The 21,473-nt window shown below is 38.7% G+C and overlaps 1 protein-coding gene across 3 annotated transcripts in view; it reads right to left on the reverse strand.

Annotated features, from left to right (window-relative positions):
- The window catches only part of COL21A1 (collagen type XXI alpha 1 chain), a 175,946-nt gene extending 155,669 nt beyond the window's left edge, over positions 1-20,277 (reverse strand). Inside the window, exon 1 of one of the 3 annotated variants that reach the window (XM_045498591.1) lies at positions 19,784-20,277. The gene's annotated coding sequence lies outside the window, so the exon portion shown is untranslated. Of the gene's footprint in view, positions 1-19,778 lie in introns of all 3 variants that reach the window. The other 2 variants (XM_045498590.1, XM_045498589.1) reach the window with 2 other exon arrangements.
- Positions 20,278-21,473: the final 1,196 nt, after the last annotated feature.

The raw sequence follows: 21,473 nt of genomic DNA on the forward strand, positions 1-21,473 counted from the left end.
TCAGTGGGATGCGCTAGGAAACCACAATTCTTGGCAGATGCACATCTTATGTGCAAAGGCTTACCAGATGTGAAGTTCATATGATCCATGCTGAGCAATAGAAACAATAATGAATTTGCTGTGTAATCTGACATGCCAGTTCATTCTATGAGCCAGCAGGGAATAGGCCTGGTCTAAAGCAAAGCTCTGAAGTTTGAACTTGAGCAGAGAAAACTTCTTCAACTCCGCTCCACCTCCAATTAAAACCAATCTCATATGCTTGTTAAACCCGAAATCCCACCAAAATTTATTTCTTTAAATTAAGAATTCCTGAGGTGCCTCAGTGGCTCAGTTTGTTAAGCGTCCTACTCTTGATATCAGCTCAGGTCATGATCTCACAGTTGGTGAAATCGAGCCCAATGTTGGGCTTCTTACTGCCCGTGTGGAAACTGCTTGGCATTCTCTCTTTCTCCCTCTCGCTCTGCCCCTCCCCTGCTCATGTGCGCTTGCTCTCTCTCAATCTTTCTCTCTCTCTCTCAAAATAAATAAATAAACTTTAAAAAAAATTACAAATAAGAAAAAATAATTCCATCCCTGTTAAAATGGAAATTCTCTTGGGAGACATAAACTGTTATCAGTTATTTATACTTCAGTGTAAATGAATTTTGAATCCTGTCTTGACAGCTGGTTTTGATAAAAGGAATACATGAAGCTTGGTTGTTTAGATTGTAAGAGAGAGGAAAAAAATCTTCAAGAGATACAAGTTAATAAATGAATAATTACCACTGTTATCTGTCTATTCACTCAACAATATTTATGAGCACCTACTATTCTTCAGGCAATATGCTAAGCACTGAGGACACAAAGATGAAAAAGCATAGATAAAGGCCTCAAAAAGCATAGGGTTTGGTGGAAAGACCTCAAACATGCAGTTACCACAGAGAAGCAAAGATGTTAATGAAGGTACGGGCAAGGTGCAAGAGGAGCTCAGAGAAATCAATACCTAAATCCGCCTGGCAGAGAGGAGACAGGAAAGTTTTCCAAGATGAGGTAGAGTTTGGCTTGTACCCTAAGCAGAATCAGGGATTTTATCTTCTTGGGAAGATAAGAAGACAGTACCTGGTTATGCCTGGAAACATCAAAGAGCGAGATGTGCTCAGCAAAACAATATTTCTTAAGTAAAGGTGCCCGGAGTGAAGTACCTGTGGGGTATGTATGGGAGGCAGTATCTTAGTCAGCTTGGGCTGCCATAACAAAATACCATAGCCCAGGTGGGTTAAACAACAGGCATTCATTCTCTCACAGTTCTGGATATTGGAAATCTGGGATCAGAATGCCAGTATATTTGGATTCTGGTGAGACCTCACTACAGGTGGGCGCCATCTTGCTGGCTACGTCTTCCCTAGACCTCGTCTGTGGGGAGCAGGGGTGGAGGGGAGAGGGAGGAGGGTGAGTTCTCCGGTGTCTCTTCTTATAAGAACACTACTCCTATCATATCAGAGCCATCCTTAAGACACATTCAGTTCATAGCAGGTGGTGAGAGAAATGAATGACAAGGATGGGGTGGGTACTTAGGAAACAAATCATGAAGCGCCTTCAGTATCAAGTAAAGAAGGATCCCTATCATCTGTAAAGCTCATTCTAGGATTCCAGAGGGATTTTGACGCAGGGAGTGACATATTCTGTCTCACATTTTACAAAGCTCACTATGGCTTCAAAAGGGAGAATGACGCATGGGAAATCAGATGGGCCACAGAGGCAGTAAGGGCCTGATGCACAACAGAGGGAATAAGAATAGAGGTGAGAGATATTCAGGAGCAAAAACAGGCCAAGTTTGACTGATTATATCAGTGTGGAGAGGAGAAATGAGAATGACCCCAGCTCTGGCTTATGCATCTAATAGATTGCAATGTTCTTTCCTGAAAGAAAGAACTCAAGAAGGAAAACCCAATTTGTTTGCTGGGGGATATAGGAGAGAAAATTAAAACCTTATCAGTTTTCAGGAAAATTAAGTATAAGTTTCATATGTGGTATGTACATATGGAATTGTTTACTTGGCAGCAGAGTGTACGAACTCACCATGTCCCAGGAGTAGAGTAATGGGAGATAAAACTGATGCTAAGCAGAGTGAATGGATATGGATCCTACTCTGGCTTACTATCTGCTTTTGAATGCCAAAGGCTGAGATTTTCATCCATTAAAATTCTTTGTATTGAACTAAACTTAAACATGTAACAGTACAAGATTAACTAAATAAATGCTGGTTCATTTATACGATGGAGCATTACAGAGGCATATTCATGCATTCCAAGAATAGTTAAGGACATTAAAAAAAAAAGAGAAAAAGCAAAATACAAAACTATATAGTAAGCTAATTATAAAAATATTTTTCACATAGAACTGTCAAAAATTGTTACCTCCAGGCAGGGGCATTACAAATATGTAATTTTTGCATTGTTTTCTCATGTTTTCCAAAATTTTTATAAAGAACATATTGTTTTAAAACCAGAAATAAACTTGTTTTTAAACTGGTATATGTTTTTAGGCAAAGTTAGTATTTTTTTAAAAAGGCTCTCTCCCACCACTAGAAGAAACATAATTATTCCCTACCAATCAGGAGATGTTAGGCCATGCTAAATAGCAAAGATTTCCAAAACTTGTAGTGCCTTGTAACAACAAAAGTTTACTTTTTGCTCCTATGATATGTCCACCCTGGGCTGGCTAGGGGCTCTGTTCCACATTCCTCATTTTAAAACCCAATCTGAGGAATATGGTCACTTGCCATGGCAGAAGTAAAGAGCTCTAACATGTCTCAAACTGGCAATTATATGTGCCAGTCCAGAAACACTAGTCAATTTCCATCAAACTCACTGGCCAGAATGAACATAGGGCTAGGAGATGTAAACCTACCATGAACCTGAAATCTATTTATTAACAGAGCTAATAATGATCATATACAACTAGAAATTCATCAGCCCCCAAAAAAAACCTATGGATTTTTTTTTTGAGAGAGAGAGAGAGAGAGAGAGAGAGAGAGAGAGAGAGAGAGAATGAATGCATTGCCAGATATGTCACAATGTAAAATATATTCCTGTGGGTCATGTGAAAACATTTTCAAAGTCATCATTCTGTGGGTAGACAGAAACATAACGTAGATAGAAACATAGCCACGTAGACAGAAACATAACAATTTCCATACCAGGCTCTTCTTAATCCTATATTCTTGGACTACCATGAATGATTGGGAAAACTTGTTCTTCCTCCATGGTATCCATCTCAAAGAACTAAGTCCAATTTTTACCTTTTCTTTGGTATAATGCTCTCTCAGTAATAAATTAAGAAACAGTATGAAGTAACTTACGTTGTTAGCACCTTCTAAGAGTATTAGTTTCATTACTTTTAATTTCTCCTAAAATAAAAAATTTCAAGTTTCAAAACATTTCCCTAAATTATACAGATCCTCACTTTATTGGTTTGTTAGGAATATACACAATCTTATATTAATTTAAATGGCATTCTTGACCAAGAGAATGGTAATAAAACTTTTTTACTTTGTATGCGTATTAACTTCTAAAACATTATCATGAATGATTATCAGGCTTACTTATGTTTTGATGTTTAAGGGGAGAATCCACATTTCAAAACGGTAAAATACCTATTGTACGTAACTCTGGTCACAGACTTAATATTCCCAATTTTCAATATTCCACTTTTTATCTTCAACTAAGGAGATACAAATTTGAAATATGCATACTCCATATGTTTGTTTTTGGGGAAAGTACAATGTTTGTCCATTTAATTTCAAATTTCTCATTTCCAAAATGAATCCTTCTATTACTCTTTCTTCCATCCATGGGAAATATTTATAAATGCTTATGTAAATGCATGAGCTTCAACCAGTCATTATTTTCAATGCTTCCCCCCAAATACCCTCCCATACTTTTTCCTACCTCCCCTTCACAGCACTACCAGTTCCAAAGCCATCCTTCTGTTTCTACAGAGAAAATACTGGTTAAACCGCCAAGAATAACGAAATGCCTCATGTAGTACAAGCTTCTTTTACCTCCCAAATGGCTCCACTGCCACTTAATTAGATATGCCAGAGAGGCTTCCTGAGGGAAAAAAAGAGCCAACGGGAGCTAATACAATCTACCGTCCTGACATTCAAGAGAACCAAATAAAACATGACTCAGTGCATTTAAAAGAATGGAAAATGAAAAGACCATCCTCAAAAATAAACTAGTGTGCAATTTTTTACCATATAAAAGGAAGCTCTGGTATGGAAAAATGATGAACATCCTGCATTTGTTAATTGAGGAAGCATTATATTCAGTTTAGTAACAGTAACTTGTTTAAAAATGATGAATCATAATACTCTGTTCCTTCCTGGCCTTATGCAGCTAGGTGTGGGGAAAAGAGGATTGTACTGGCAGCTGGACCCTCCACATCCCAGCAAGGCCTCTAAGACACTACAAGAATCTGAGCAAGAAAGCAAGCTCAGCAGGATGTCAGTAGCTCCTCTTTAAGACCAGGAGGTGAGGAAAGAGTGAGGATCTCTTCCACTTTAAATTTTCTGCAGTCCTACTCTCTTAAATAACTTACCTAATTATTTATTCCATTAAATACAAGATTAATAATTAGCTTCTTTAAACCAAAACAAAACAAAACAAAACAAAACAAAACAAAAGGTCATCTCTTGCCATTATTCCAAACTGGATCTACTATTATGAATTTTCTATAAATTAACATCTTGTAATCAAAATTACCATACCCATAGCATTTCTTTTACATTCAGAGAGCTCCAAAGACAAGCACAGTATCATTCTGATCATTCTCTTTTTGTGATAGTTACTCTTTTTATGGTTATCAGACAAAAAGCAGCTCCTTGGAAATCCTCCTCCTTTTAAACAAATGTAAAGCACTATACAAATCCAACTAAGTGCTTATAGTTTGGTTTTGAACCCCAAATGTATAATTTCTTAAACTATTTTACATTGTTCTCCCCCAACACACACACAATGACAGCAAAATTGACATACTAGTCAAATTTGGATCAAATCTGGATTATCTTTCAACTGGGTGGCAAGAAACAAGTAGTACAGATCTTCTTAAATGGTCGAGAGTTTGGGAAAATATACAGTTGGGCATTGGAATGTGTTTTATTCTTCTATTTGAATAAAACAATTCCTGGCACTCTAGAAATTGGCAATAGTGTACTTCAAACTGAGTAAATAATGAAACTATCCTAGGAAAAAACCAACCCAAGAGAACTAGAAAACAGTTTAGTTTGTAAATATTTTGGTTCACATCTTGGAATTGAGAAGAGTATGCTATGTTTAAAACAGTATTTTTAAACCCCTGCTATATAAGACTAGTGTGTTAAAGAGAATGAATTATAGGAGGTGACGCTGTCATTAAATATTTATAAAAATTCTTGCAGAAAGGAGCCCTAACAGGGATCACAACACACAAACTCAAGATCGTATTATTACTATATAATTTCCCCCTACAATGCAAGATACTCATGACTTGGGAAACTCTCATAACTCACTGCTCACTCTGAACTTGGTTGGTTCCATTCTCTCATAGAGATTTTCAAATTCAATGGTCTAAAGCAGAAACAGCTGCACTGGACTTTGTTCATGCTGGAAAACTGACATTTCTCTAGCAAGTGCCAAGTGCAGTCTCAGAATTACAGTATGTCAGACTTTATCCAAAAGGAGATGCTCTTATTTTCGTACATCATCCAAATGTTGTTCAGAAGAAATTGCAAACAAGATCCCTGAAGTCATATTAACCAGTGTCCCAAAGGAACAATTATGGCTGTCCACATATTGTTTGGTCCAAAATATTCATTTCATAGCAGAAGTAGTAAAGCAGGTACCAAAATGAGTTCTTCTCCTTTCAACAATTACAGGTGTTTTAGAATATTGTCGGATTAGCACTGAACATGATGTCTTCACAACTCCATGCCCTATACTGCTGCGAAGGTCAGAGGAAACATATTACTCAGAGCTAAAAGAAAAAGTATTCTCAGAGCAGGAGGAGGAAAAGTTCCCAGAAAGAGATAGAGTAGGAAGTGATTTGCACGAATGAGGAAGAACAAATGGCCTGTTGGACATTATTCAACTCTTTTCCATTTGTATCCACAGGAAGCCCTGAGTATGGGCTCTTAGACTGGATTGGCAAAGCAATTTCAGGTAAATTCCCCACTAGCAAAACCAGAGAGAAACAGGAAAAAGCCGTGTCCAGAAGAGATTACAATGCCCAACTCCACAATCATTAGGGGCAAGCTATGGGAAACGGGACAAAAAATCCATATGGTAGTAAATACAAAATCAAAAACACAAAGATATGAACAAATATTCAATAAAAACTATCATCATCAGGGGCGCCTGGGTGGCGCAGTCGGTTAAGCGTCCGACTTCAGCCAGGTCACGATCTCACGGTCCGTGAGTTCGAGCCCCGCGTCAGGCTCTGGGCTGATGGCTCAGAGCCTGGAGCCTGCTTCCGATTCTGTGTCTCCCTCTCTCTCTGCCCCTCCCCCGTTCATGCTCTGTCTCTCTCTGTCCCAAAAATAAATAAACGTTGAAAAAAAAAAATTTAAAAAAAAAAAAAAAAAACTATCATCATCATAGAGGAAGACACAAAAATAGAAAATATAGTAACTAACACCCATAGAAAGAGTTAGTACAGTCAAAAGACAACTGGCTTAAATGTACTTAATATATTCAAAAGTATATGTGAGAATATTTGACTATGGACATTAATATATTGAGAGATACCTGAGATAACTGAAGAGGAAAGGAGTGAAACAGAAAATCAAGTGAAAGAATTCTACCAAGTTACAATGCAAAAGGACACTAATTTTATAAAATATTAAAAAAGAATTTTCAGAAGGAAAAAAATTAAAAGACATATGAAGAAATAATGGAAGAAATGCTTTCAGAGCTAAATAAAGACCTGAATCTTCAGGTCTCACAAGTTACAAATTGCTTGAATGTGGGGGGAAAAAGACCTCTTTTAGACACATACTGGTGAAATATCATAATTCAAAGGATAAAGAAAAAAATCTTAAGTGTTTTTATGGGGTGGGGGAGAGAGGAAGTAGAGAGGATACTTATTTGCTCTCTCCAAAAAAAATTACTAGGGGATAAACAAAATTAAGAGCTAGTTGTAAGATGTAATTTTTTTTTCACTTAAAAGGATTTACCCCCTACCCCTAACATTCCTCCAGGTTAAACTTCTGTCTAAAATTATTACTGAAAAAAAATTAATAATGTGCTAGAAATACAAGCTCTCAAACTGGTAGCTGGTGGGGAGTGGGAGATGGAGGGTGGTCAAGATGATAGAAATCATGTACATAAGATAAGTTATCTAAGGGAGGGGAACAGATACTAACTAGCTATTAGTAGGAAAATATGCTTTAATTTATATAAAGAAATAGAATGATAACTATTATTATATAAACAGGAATATAATTTCCAGAGATAACTGGTAAGGGAAGAAAAGGAAACAAATTTAATTCCAAACAAAGACAGAAAAAATAACAGTAATAATTATAATCAAGAACAAGAAAGCATGATAAAAACAGAAAACAAAGGAAAATGCAAAGAAAGAAAGAGTCCAAACATTTTAGCAATCATAAAACGTTTAATGGGTTAAATTTAGTATTTAGCATTTAGAGGTTTCAAATTGTAGGTGTTTTTTTTTTTAAGGTCCTCCTGCATGCTGCTTACAAGAAACCCACCTACAACATGTGTTAAGTTCCAAGAATACTTCAAATCAAACTCACCTGTACTTCTTTGATGGGAGTACTAAGGTGACATCAGAAGAATACTGTGCTCAAGAGATTACAAAAATGAAAACAAATTAAATCTAAGCTTAATATAAAACAAAATGGCTCCCCAACGGAGAGTAACACCTAATGCCAACATGGTAGAAGGTTTCTGGTGATGGTGTTTAGAGTTCTGCCACTTCCAGTTAATTGGTTACTGTAATTTGGGTAAGAGCACTGATGACCTGAAAATGAAAATTCCAAACAAAGCAGAGCTAAGAAAGACCTCTGGATGAATGAATAAAAGACTTTGGATTTAAAAAGATCACACCTGGATAAATAATGGACCAACTGCCACAAGACAAAATTCAAAAGAAACACAAAAAAATCCTGGGCTCCAAAATCTGGAGTGTAGAAGGCTCAGTAGGAATCTGTTGGCCTCACAGCTGGAGGTCCAAATAGACTAAAAGGTCTTAGCTAATGGTAAACTGAAGTCATTATTGTAAACTGGCTGCCAACAATTAGTTTGCTCTTGGGCTACACCCTTTCTATTCAGCAACCAATGGTCAGATAGAATCAAGCTTCAAATGTGTCTAGACAAGGCTGAGGAGACTGGAGATGTAACTGCAAACAACTACAAAAAAGAAGCAGTGTCGGAAATCTGATGTTTCACTTTGTTAGAAATAAGCCCGTCAACCCAATCAAAGGAGGGACACAGAGACTTGGAGCACAGCCAAGCCAGGCTTTTATCACCATTGTTGCAAGAGTGGATGTCTGAGGGACAGGCACACTCTGGGCAGTTACAGCAGACAACTTATCTCCCAGCATGCAAGTCCCTCCCCTGATTCCTCATTGACTGAGTACTACAGAGGTTACAGCCTTACCCAGACATGGCCTGTGCCCACATAAGGCAAAAAGTAGTCTGACTGGAACAAGTGTACATTCCCTGAGGTGACACAGACACTTCAGCTCTGGCACATGCTCATTGCAAAGCTCATGAAAATAATCCCGCAAAAGGGAGAGGGGAAGAAGAACCAGAAGTGCAGTATCCAGGGGTTTGGGACGCCAAGGGATAGGGGGCAATTCATACATATTTCCAATAGGTTGTAAATCTACTGTTAACTAGACGGCTCAGCTTTTATTTGTATTTCTGAAAATGAATCATCTCCCTTACTTCTCATAAGTTGTCTTCAAATACTGGCAAGGCTGCCACGTGGAAAAGAAATTAAGATTCTCCCTGTCACTCCCAGAGTACGGAATTAGGACCAGTGCCTGGAAACTCCAGGAAGGAAGTTTTCAGTTTAATTTTAAAAAGTTTTTAATAAATGGAGATGTCCCTCAAACTGAAAATTTCCCATTACTAGACGTGTCTGGAATTGGACAATACTCAGTAGGTACACTACAGGGATAAGCATTACTGATATCAACAGCATTTATACTGTAAACAATTATTTTTAAGATAATTTCCAAACCTATGATGTATGTTGACTGGGGTGTGTATCTAAACTGAATCATTTATCCAAACTGCACCATGCTTCTAGAAGCAGGTTCTATGAAGCACATCATGATAAAAACAGACCACACCGTCCACAGTGCCTACCACCAGTATTAGACCATTTAGAGCTCCATTACAGTTTTATTTTGCCCCCTAAAAATTATACTTGAAATAGTCCATCTCTAAATGGTATCATAAGCAACCTGGGGTCATGATCAACGTCAATCTATTAGGTGCCCTGGAAGCCACTGAAATTAAACTTGTTGACTCATCACTTCTCTTGTTTTGGGTTATTGTTGGGTTTTTTTCCTCTTCATATAGCACATAGTCAATGTTTTTATAATCAGCAACATGTCCTTGTTGTGAAAATAATGAAATACACAGGAATGGTTTCCTCGGGAGTTTCTATATCTCCCCTTCCCCTTGATATATCAAAATTGCTGCATTTTTCCATTTAAAACTTCCCAACTCCCTAGTGAGAATCACGGATACAGAAACTGAAACCCATTCTTGTGGATTTTGCAGGTAATAAAATACACCTTGTTCCTTTCTCCTTTTACCTTAGAACATACCGATAGATGGCTCTGAGAAAACAGAAACCCCAGAAGATTTTTAAGAGAGAAAAATCAAAACATATAGTTCTTTAGAGTCTAGAGTAATAAAGATTAGCAAAGTCTTGCACTCAAGAGAAGCAAGGCTACATGTCCTCGTCACTAAGGTCTGGAAACAGTACAGTGTATAAGTGGATTCCTTAGGATACTGGCTAGACCAGCCTTTCTAAGAATTCGAAGTACAAAAACAATGAAATAAACAGTAAAAACTTTCTCCTACAGCTCACTTGATGATAAATGCTCATCTTTGAAGATAAACTGGAAGACAAGATGAAGTAGAAAGTGTACACACATTTATTTTTTAAGTCATTAGTACTTAAATTAAGTTTGAAAATGTAAAATTATCTTTGTTTCTCTAGTCTTACTTAGGCTGCTTTAGGGTCAAAGTTCAGAAACATGGCAGGTTACTAGAAGGGAAATTTCAGATTCAGCTTGGCAGCCATATCCAAAATGTTTAAATGCACAAACACTGCATTACCCAAACTTAGTATTTAATAATGTAATACGTCTGGCCAAAAATTGTCCAATGTGAAATTACACTACCCAGCTAAAAATTAAAAATATTTAGAGGTATAGTTAAGGAAACATAGATGCACAAAATGGCTTTAACTATTCTATATCGGTAATGGCCATTCATTTAATTGATTTAAAATGAATTAAAGATCAAAAATATTCACATTTTCAAAAAAAAAAAAAAAAAAGAGGTTAGAGTGGAAGAGAGCCAAAGCATAAGAGACTCTTAAAAACTGAGAACTGAGGATTGATGGGGGGTGGGAGGGAGGGGAGGGTGGGTGATGGGTATTGAGGAGGGCACCTTTTGGGATGAGCACTGGGTGTTGTATGGAAACAAATTTGAAAATAAACTTCATATATTGAAAAAAAAAGATCAAAAATATTCACATTTTCTTCCAGGGTTCTGACATGGATAGCCTAAAAATAATTGATTCTGATCTCCCAGTGCCTCCCTAACTTTCCTCTGTCAGGCCTCAGTCGGTTGAATTCAATTAATCATGTTTTTTTTTTTTTGTTTTTGTTTTCTGGGCTTTTTTTTTTTTTTTTGGTTTGGCTTTTCATTTAATAGACTAGGTATTAAGTCCAAATATTTTGTAGAAACTTATGTAAATCATATATGTAGAACTCACCACGGTTCTGAGAACATAGATCCAACTACAGATGCTAATAGTAAACATTCAGACTAACAGGTCTAGTGGGGGCAATTAATACACGAATGCAAATAAAACAACCTTCTTAAAGGACCCTACTGTAAGCAGCAATAAAACAGGGTGAGGGGCTTTGTGATGTGATGTCCAAAGCATCCATGGGAAATTTGCTAAGAGAATATGAGTCTTTGAGGACAGGGATCATGTCTCATTTATTGCTACATCAATAAGATCTAGTTTAAACTACAGAAAGAAGTAAAAAATATATTTTCTGTGTGGATGGATTAATGCATTCCTATACAAATGCACTGAAGTCCAGGCTGCAACAGTACAAAGGCACCTGGCTGACAAAGCAAATGGATACTCAAATCCAGGGCTACACCTGCCCATTGCAATGGTTGTCTTCTAATTTTCACAAAGCTGTGATAATGGGCTATCTATGGCCCTGACCAAAGAGATCTCTGCAATTGCTAAATCCAGGAGCTCGTCACAAACCACCTCTAGCTGCAAACAAGACCTGAGGATACCCTCAACCCCATGAAACCACCACAGTGACCTTCTGGGACTGTGCCATCTAGCAAAGAAGGACAGTCTTGCAGACTCTAGATCAATACTCACAGTCACAAGGTGTTGCTCTCAAAGGCCTCTGTTACTGCTGCTAGTGCACTGCCAGCTTCAGGAGACTCCATCCCCTGCATCCACACTTTCCTCTCCCCCAACCCAACATGGACAATGGCAAAAATCTACATGTGCCTCTTCATGACCCAGGTTGTACAGAGGATACTTTCATCGAAATTAGTAACATGTCTTCCAAAAGATAGATATCCAAGTCCCAAGTGTGATAAAGCTGAGAAGCAGGGAGAATACTATACTTAGTATAACAAATTTGAGCTAACTTGAGTACTTTTTATCTGCCAGGCACTATGCTGAGGTGTTTATTTGAATTATTCCATTTAACCCTCCTGACCACACTAGGAAGTAGGTCCTATGCTCCTGACTTGACAGAAGGGCAAATTAAGCTTTACAAAGTTAAATACCAAGCACAAGGTCACACAGGTGCTAGGTGTCAGGGACACGACTACACAACACCCATGATCTCAGCAATTATCTTACATGCCCTCAACATCTTAGAACACAGAATATTCTTTGGGCCTTCACAAGGAGCAATAAACGGATATTCTGCTGTTACAAAAACATTCTTTGTCATTTTAGCCATGCTTTACCATCTGTAATTCGTAGTAAAGCCATGCTTTACCGTCTGTGTCTTGTTTTTAAAAGCATATGTGGCACAGTATGTACTTTATGAATTACAAGAACATAAACTAATCACACTGTAATATCATCTCTCATTTGTATGAGAATTCCAAATTACAATTTCAAGTGTTTCCATCTATAAGTCATTAGGCATTCATTTTTGCATTATAAAAGTAACACACGTATATTAAAAAATAGACAAAACACAGAAAAGCAGAAAGAAAATACCATTCTACCAACCAAACACAACTGTTAACGTTTTGAGAAACAGGCAATTCAGAGCTCAAAAATATAATTTCATTACTCATATAAACCTGATTTCCCCCACAAACCCATAATTCAGAATCAGGAAAAAAAAATGTTTTCAAGTGTTGACAAGACCAATTCTTTAAATATAATCCCCACATGGAGGCCAAAGAAAATTTTGTTTAGCCATCATGAAAAGGCATTTACAATTTTCTTGAAATAAAAAGATCTGTTATCTCATTATTCCTCGTCCACTGTTGTCCATCTTCAGTGAACACTGAAAAAGCATGTTCATAGAAATTTTAGAAATGCATTCTACATTTCCCAGTAGACTAATTTCCTAAAGGATTCTATCCCACATTAACTTAAACTCTATACATAGATGTCCTACGCTGAAATTCTTTACATGCCCCATACGGCCTCAAACGGTGTTTTAGTATGTAAAAACATACAAAGAGCGAAATGAAAGACTTTACAATCACACCTGCCCAGCTGTCCCTTACCGTAGGCTCTTCCAAGCTACTAGCTTTCAGGGAGTTGGTGGCAGGCTGGGATGAGAATCCAGGTTTCCCATTTCCTGGTCTAGGGCCTTCTTGGGAATAGTAAGAGCATTTATTGATTTAGTATTTGACGTGTAAGTATTACTATTACTGTTTAAATGGCAGTATAGAAATGACACATAACTTAGGCAGTAGGTACCTACTTGGTCCACTACCTACTACTCACCTGCTTGCTTCCATTAAATAGACTTTGAATTAGGTTCCAGGTGACTCCAATTCCCTGCAAGAATATGAACCCTGCCTCTTCTTTTCACATCTGCTCCCTCCTCATTCCAAAGAAACCCAAGTAGGAACTCTACCTATACCATTCTAGTGAAGACAGTGACCGTGTCATCCCTGCTTCCCCCAGTTTTTATTTCACTCTTTCTCATTTCAAACCTTAGTCCAAAGGTGCTAGCTCACAAGTGTTTTGAACAGAACTGTCAAAGGAGCTATAAAACGGAGAAAAGGCAGACTTCCCAAGGCAAAGGGAAATGTCTCCAGAAAGCGGTGAAGTGCATACATTCTCAGGACCCTAGGTGTTAATCTTCTCCACAGTGCCTCTCTCTAGAATCAACTCTCCCTTCTTGCCAAGATACCCTTCAAATCATATTCAACCCTTTCTAAAGATTGATACATGGTAGCATGTCAATTGTCAGTCAAAAATGGTTGAAGAAACTAAGGGACACATCAGGCAGTGACTGATTATTCTAAATTTAAATCAGAACTATTTTTGCATTATGCATTTTTTTCACTTATAGAAATTTACAAAATGTTATTTTTATATAATAAATTGAAGGGAGTTTCCCACGAAAGAAAGAAAGAAAGAAAGAAGAAAGAAAGAAAGAAAGAAAGAAAGAAAGAAAGAAAGAAAGAAAGGAGAAAGAAAGAAAACTGCCAATTGGCTATTTATAGACTTACTAAACTGAACTTAGCAACTTCTAAGAATCCCCCTAGGATAGCCAAGCACAGGGTGAGCACTTGATCATTATTTGATGACTGGCTGAACACTTACAAAGAATGTTCCTGTCTTAATATTCTATTTAATTCTGCATACTACTGGAAAACACAGGCCTAGACATATTCCACAAAGTGGAATCAAACTGTCTCTTCCTAATAAAGTAGCAAAATACATATATAATAGGATTTTGTATTTTTGAAAGTATTTCAAAAGTTGTTTCAATCATTGAATCATCTATGGATTTGAAAGTTATAACAATATGACACCTATATTCTGGTGTTTATATTTGCCCCAACAGTGTAACAAAACATTTAAAAACTAAATTTCCAAAGAATATTTTTAGAACAACTTTCTAAAAGCTCAAACTTCACTAGAACTTCCTTTTACTTTGGGTTTAAAAAAAAATTGTTGGTCCTTTATCTTTTCTTCTTGCCACCGATAACTTTAAAAACAGTTAACAAATAGCATAACTTTGCAATCATGGCTGAATTGACCTAGATCAAAACAACACACACAAATCAAAACAAAAACTAAACACTGAATCAAACACAAGCAACTGGCAGGATTCCCAGAAGGTCACTAAACTTGGACTTGAGAAAATTGTCAACGTTTCCTGAAATTTTCAAAGATATCTCTGAGTTTTTTCATTAGTGAAAACCAAAATGCCAAAGAAACAACAAAGAGAAAAAACTAAATTGAATCATTAGAAAAGACAAACCTAGTAGGAAAAAAGTCCTTTTCCCAACTGACAGCTATAAATTTATTAGCTTGGCATTGTGGACATATTGTTTTCTGTGGTTTTCATTAAGAAAATCTTTTGAATAAATAACTCTGAACGCAAACTAGTTAAGTGGGATGGGTAGATCTGTAGCATTCCAAAAGCATTCTCGATCTTGGATTATGTGCCTTTGTCACATCATCTGACTTTTCAGAAGGCAAAGTAGTTGAATGAAAAATGTACTGAGTAGAACACAGGAAATCTGATTTGTTATCCAGTGCTATACATGAGGCTTTCACCAAGAATGATGCCTCCAAGCCTCCATTTCCTCTTTATATTACAAAAATTATAATACCCTTTAGCATTCTAAAAATTCTATGAGTACCTGGGAATCCCACGGATATTAATGTGTGATGTTACAGAACATGTTAAGAACATGATTACTCCTTTTCACAGTACATTAACCCAACTGATTATTTTTTAAATCAGCTTGGGCACCAAAATTCTAAAAAACTCTCCTCAGGTGATACCAACGTGCAGTCAAGCCTGGGAACCAGTGGGTTAAAGCAGGGATTCTCAAAGTGTGGTCTTTGGCCAGCAGCAAAAGCATCTGGGAACTTTTAGAAATGGTATTCAAAATGTTGTATTATTTTCTGAGAAACTTGAAGTACTTCACTTATTATGAAACAAATTCTCCCACTATTTAATACAGAAAAGCCATCACATGAACATAACCTATACTATTTTTTTCTTAGGATCCAATTTTCAGAGGTAAAAACAGAAAACAGAGCTGCCACTTAAACCATTTATTAATTCCAAGACAAAATAACAGTAAATTCTTATTAAGCATTTACTAAGAGTCAGGTTTATATATGCTAGCTCATTTACTCCATACAACCCTGCTGAGGGAGATAGTGTTTCCCCAATTTTACTAATGAGGAAACAGATGCAAAAAATAAAGGTATATAACTTATCCAAGTTCAAACAACTAATAAGTGGCTAGGCAGCATGGCGGAACAGTGTCCTCAATCATAAGATGGAGAAGAAAGTTAGGGAACTCGGCCTCCATGTCTGATTCTCTGAGTGAGACCCGACCACGTGCCAGGAATAAACATTCCTCCTTTGTTTCTCACAAGAATGATAATGAATCTAGCTAAAGAATTACTACTGCATGCTAAGAAATATAATCCAAAGATAATAAATACAAAGTAAAACATGGATCCATTCCAGTGATGTGTTTTACTCACAAGACTTTCAAGATTGGCCTTCATAGTAAAACCAACCACTTTGGAACAAAATAGGCCCCTGAAACCAAGTAAATGAATGCCAGGTAACTCTCATCAAAACCCTTCTCTAAGTGAGCCAGGTTATGTAAATCAAATGCAATTAAGCTAGCCTCTCAAAGAGGATCTCTGCTCCAGTCCTTATGCCTAAAAGTTGAGAATCCTAAAATCACCATGGGGGCATTGCAGCATTGATCATTCCTAATTGGCCACTTACCACAAGCAGTGCTGCCACATCCTGTCACTGCAAATTGTGACATCACAGGCTCTCTTGGCTCTTCAGATAAATTATCCAGAACACATAATTTGATTACTGGAAGTTTGAATTTTCTTCCACATGCCCTTCATTTTCCCCATCAAGAGATGTGCTTCTGATCTCTCCTCCCACCCCCACAGCTACTTCTCATCTCATAATGAGTGAAACAGAACACTGTACTTCTATGAAATTGTAATGACATTTACCAACATTAAGTTCTAACTATATTCAATTGAATAACATTCAATTGTAATTTCAAAAGTATCCTAATAAAGACGTGATTTCGCAAATGAAGGAGTTACTAAGATGCTTATGTGCTGGAACCTCCATTACAGTTTAGTCTTCCAGAAGAAACATAAGATTCGTAATAGGCAGGTATTGTTAGTTAGGTGTGAGGGTGGAGTAATAAAGCAGACGCTGGCCACACCCTCAGAGCCACCCCAAGGGTTATCATCCACACCCTCAGAGCCACTTCTAAGGGCTAAAAGAACAGGAAAGGCCTAGCCACAGAGCTGACTCAAAAGTCACAAGGGGACTTCTAAGAGCTGAGAATGAGCACAAAAGGTGCAACTTGCCCATAAGTACCTTTAAGGTCACAAAGAAAGCTCATTAGACACAGTAATAGTATAACCTCTTGCAGTCAAAGATGCAAGATAAAGGCACTTTAAGTTCAAAATCTAATATTCGCTTTATCCCTGAAATCAAAGGATAATCAAGATTAATTTCCAGGTACAGAATAATCTGGCATCCTTTTTGGAATTGATACCCTATTTTTCCATGAGAACTTTTTGGTCCAGATCAGTTCCAATCAAATACCGAGCAAAGAATTGCTTTTTGTGTATGTAGTTTGAAGCATTCTGAAGTTATTGCAGTTCAGGAGGAAAAGGATTCTTAAATTACCTCACCTCCCCTTTTTGCCAGTTTAGGCCTGTCCTTGCTGTGTCCTCATTTTGCTTTCCCTGATATTGTCTTGAACAAACCTTGATGTAACTGGATAAGGTTTCATTCTATTCTCACTCACAAGTACTTAAACACCAGGGGCGCCTGGGTGGCTCAGTCAGGTGAGAGTCCAACTTCGGCTCAGGTCATGATCTCACAGTTCATGGAGTTCAAGCCCCGTGTTGGGCTCTGTGCTGACAGCTCAGAGTCTGGAGTCTGCTTCAGATTCGGTCTTCCTTTCTCTCTGCCCCTCCCCCACTCACGCTCTATCTCAAAAATAAACATTAAAAGAAAGTTTTTTAAATACTTAAGAAACACCAGATGGTACTTCTCAACTGGTTCTCTTGAACGCCACAGCATGCCACTTTTAGATGCTTTTTTACCATCTGAATTTTCTTTTGTAAGGAATGATGCTGTGGAGGGCCAGAGTTCAAGACTATTTAAATGTGAATGTTAATAGATTATAAAATCCACCAGATGTTGAGATACTTCACCACAGTGAATAAAGACTAGTTGATCTGAAGCTAATCAAGTAAAAAAAAAAAAAAAAAAAATTCTAGAAAGTTCCATTAAAAACATGCAGTAATATTACAAAAATAATTTGAAAATATTCCTGTGTTCACATTCTGGTAAAAAGCAAATACTGTAAATTCTAAGGGTTAGGTTGACATGTGAATACAAAATCTAATTACGTTATCAACATATTTTTCATTTCAAAAAGTATTTGGGGATTAGGTTTTTTCTTAGTTTGAGTGTGGTGTGTGTATTTCAAGCTAACAAATATTTACTATTTTAAACACTTTAGTATTATTTCATTTAACTTTGACAACAATGTGAGAATTAAAAGTATGCATTATTGTACTACTACAGTCCCCATTTTACAGATGAGGAAAGTGAGGCTCAGAAAAGTTATGCAACCCTCCCAGAGCACAGGGAAGCAGAAGAGCACATTTTGAACCTGAGACTTGAGCCTCAAAGCCTCCTGTTCGTAACCACTACCTGTATTTTCCCCAGTTCTCTAAACGCAAGCTCGGTACCTGTCCCTTAACAAGCCTATATACTACAGTCACAAACTGGCACAGCAAATACCAGCTTGGAAAATAAACGTTCTCTGTACAGGATGTCTTGCTACAGTTAGCACTGTGTTCACCACACCACACATGTGCTGGGGCTGGAGTCATGCCTATTCTAGCTTTTTAATCCAATGTCAGATTTTCTAATCCATTTAAGCTTATTTGCAAAGTCATTCTATTTCTGTACTAATGACTTAGAAACAGCTGGAATCTTTTCAGCCAAAATTTTGAAATCTCAGACCTCTATTAAAAGAAAAAAGGAACCACTTCAGATAATCCAGAGACCTGCAATGCTGAATTCCTTTTCACTCTGGAGAACTGGCATAAATTCCTTAAACCTCCAACTGCTTTAAAAAAAAAAAAAAAAAAAAAAAAAAAAAGTCCTGTAATGTACACTGATGACAGGGATGATCTGGAATCTCGTCGCTGGGAGCCAAAGATTCATGTTATTACAACTAGAAAACTCCTATGTACATTTCTTCTTTGGCTTCATTTCAACTCTAAGAACTAAAAATTCCTATTCTCCCCTAAAGTATGCAAATTCCACTATGTCAAAATTGCTCAAGATGATAGCTAAGTCTCTATACCCTTTTTAGGATTCTCCAAAGTTCCCAGTATGATTTTTTTTTTTTCAATATGGGTAAAACCCTACCAATGCATACCTCGGATTTTCCGAAAAGTATGGTTTCCTTCTCCTTCTGTGGAGGGGAATCTGCAGGTGTTTGCCCTTAACTGAAATCCAACCCAACAGTTCTCAAAAGTAAGCAAATGCTAGCATCACCTGGAGGAGTCAAACACCACAGAGAGCTAGGCCCTACTTTGAGAGTTTCAGTCTGTGCCCTAAAGTGTCCCTTCAAGTTCCCAGGTGAGGCTCCTGCTGCTGGCCAGAGATTTACACTTTGAGAACCACTGCTTTAACTCACTGGTTTCCAAACTATTCCACGTGGAAATCACCTGAAAAGAGTTGGGGTTTGTTTGTTTTGCTTTGTTGTTGTTGTTGTTGTTGTTTTAATGTGGATGCCCCAAGCCCCACTCCTAGAGACTCTGATTTAATTGGCCTGGGGTCCTGCTCAAGCACCAAGTTTGTGAAGCTCCCCCACGCGCGCGTACAGTGCAGGAATCTTCAAGAGCCTCTGGGCAGCGTCCTGCGCGTTCACCCACGCTCCCGGCGCGCCACGTGTGGACGCCACCGCCTCTTCCAAGGGGGACGTTGGGCTTAGGGTGTACCTCACCGCACAGCATTCGTTCTCGGGGCCAAACACCTCGAGGCAGAAATCAGCACCCAGCGAACCTCCCGTGATTCGTTAGCACTCAGTAACTTTGCAAGAAAAACCCTGACATCCCAGCCTCCAGCCTGGGTGCGGGACTTACCTCTCAGTTCACCAACCGTTTCAGCGCAGGGACAAACTGTACCCTCAGGCCAACCAAAACGTCAGGCTGCAGCCCCCCTGGAGGGCCAGCAGGGAGAGGGGAGAAGGCAGTGTCACCTTACCTGGCGCAGCGTCCAGGGTCGGGGTGGCGTCGCAACCAGCTGCGTGTTGCACCAAGGGTTCGGGGGCGTCCCAGGGAGTGACCTGCCCCAACCCGGGCAGAATCTGGGCCGAAGAGGGCTTGCTGCCCTCCGCCCCGAGCCCCGTCTCCCCGCAGCGACCAGTGCCGAGCGCCGCGGCTGTGAAGCCTGCTCTCAGCCCCCTGGAGGCGGAGCCCGGGAGATAAGGTTCGCGCTCCCCACCCGCCCCCTTTCCGGTGGGCAAGGCCAGAGGGTGGGTTTTGGATCGCGATCTCCAAACTAGTGGAACCCTGGTAGAAACACGCTCAGTTAAAATCCTGCCAGGACCGGAAAGTAGACGACTGGAGGGGCGGACTGAGGGACTGCCCGGGAAGCGGGAAGGTTAAAGGCGACTTTCAGAGGGTGAGAGGGCAAAAGCACCAAGAGAGCGAGGACCTGGGGAGCGTCGCCTGCATTCATCAGAGGTGGCCTGCCTCTCTTGGCCCTTGAGAACGGCCCCCAGGGGTCGCCAGGGTTAGTCACCCTGCTCCGCCCTGCAGCTGACTGTTGTACCTGTCTTTGACCTAAGGTAACAGCTACCAGAACCCTTGAGGGGAGTTCACTTTCACATAGGTAGGCGGTTGTTGCCTTTGCGGACCCAAAAGTTACAGGAAGTCCTGGAACAAGGTGACTGCCTGTGTGACAATAAAGGAATACTCATTTGTTCTGTCCATTACTCACAGAGCGCAAGAAAGTTCTTTCACTGTCCTGTGTTTAGAATTCCATTGTGCCCTGGCTCCCTTTACCCCCCTCACCTGTCACTCTACCCACTTCTCACACTGCTTCCCCACCCCCATGTGGCCTGCTTGCCACCAGTGTGTTTTTCAGTTCCTGCTTCTCTTCATTCAGGTATCACATGCCTCTTCCAGACAGTCCTTCCTGAACACTATAGCCAAATGAAATTCACACAACCATTCACATTCCCCAACCCCACTTTATTTTCAACAGATTACTCACCACTCTTCGAAATTGTGTTATTTGTTCTTTTGTTTTGCATCCATCTCAAGGTAAGCTCTATGAGCGAGAATTGGTTTTGTGCCTCACTTTCTGCATCTACAACAATACTTGGAACATAGTAGGTGCTCAGTAAATATCAGCTGAATGAATGTGTGAACTAATTTATCTCCAGGGGAGAATGTTCACAAAGAAATGCCTTCCTTCGATAACTGAATCCTAAATTCAGGTCAGATACAAACATCTTGGGAGAATTGTCATTGTCTGCATTTCTTCACTCATTCATTTATACATTCATGTTATAGTCCATTGGTATGCAAATATGTTTCTTCCTAGGTCATATCAATGAAAACATAACAATTTCCCAATAAGGAGACATGGATAGCAGCTGTGTGTGTGTGTGTGTGTGTGTGTGTGTGTGTGTGTGTATACATATATATATAGCTGTAATTATCTGGGGACATGTTCAATGACTTAGATTCTCAAAGCATGACCCTCTGCTTTTCATGTATTAAATGGTTAAAAGCTTTCCATGTATTCCCATGTCTACATCTCCAACCCACGTCTCTTTCTCCAACTTTTAGCTGGACATCTTTATTTGTATGAATGACAAGCACTTCAAATAAAATGTGGTCAAGCCTGAGTTTATTATCTTTGTTTTCCTCTTTAGAAACCTGCT

Source organism: Leopardus geoffroyi, chromosome B2 (genome assembly GCF_018350155.1).
Source record: "Leopardus geoffroyi isolate Oge1 chromosome B2, O.geoffroyi_Oge1_pat1.0, whole genome shotgun sequence".
Lineage (NCBI taxonomy): Eukaryota > Metazoa > Chordata > Mammalia > Carnivora > Felidae > Leopardus > Leopardus geoffroyi.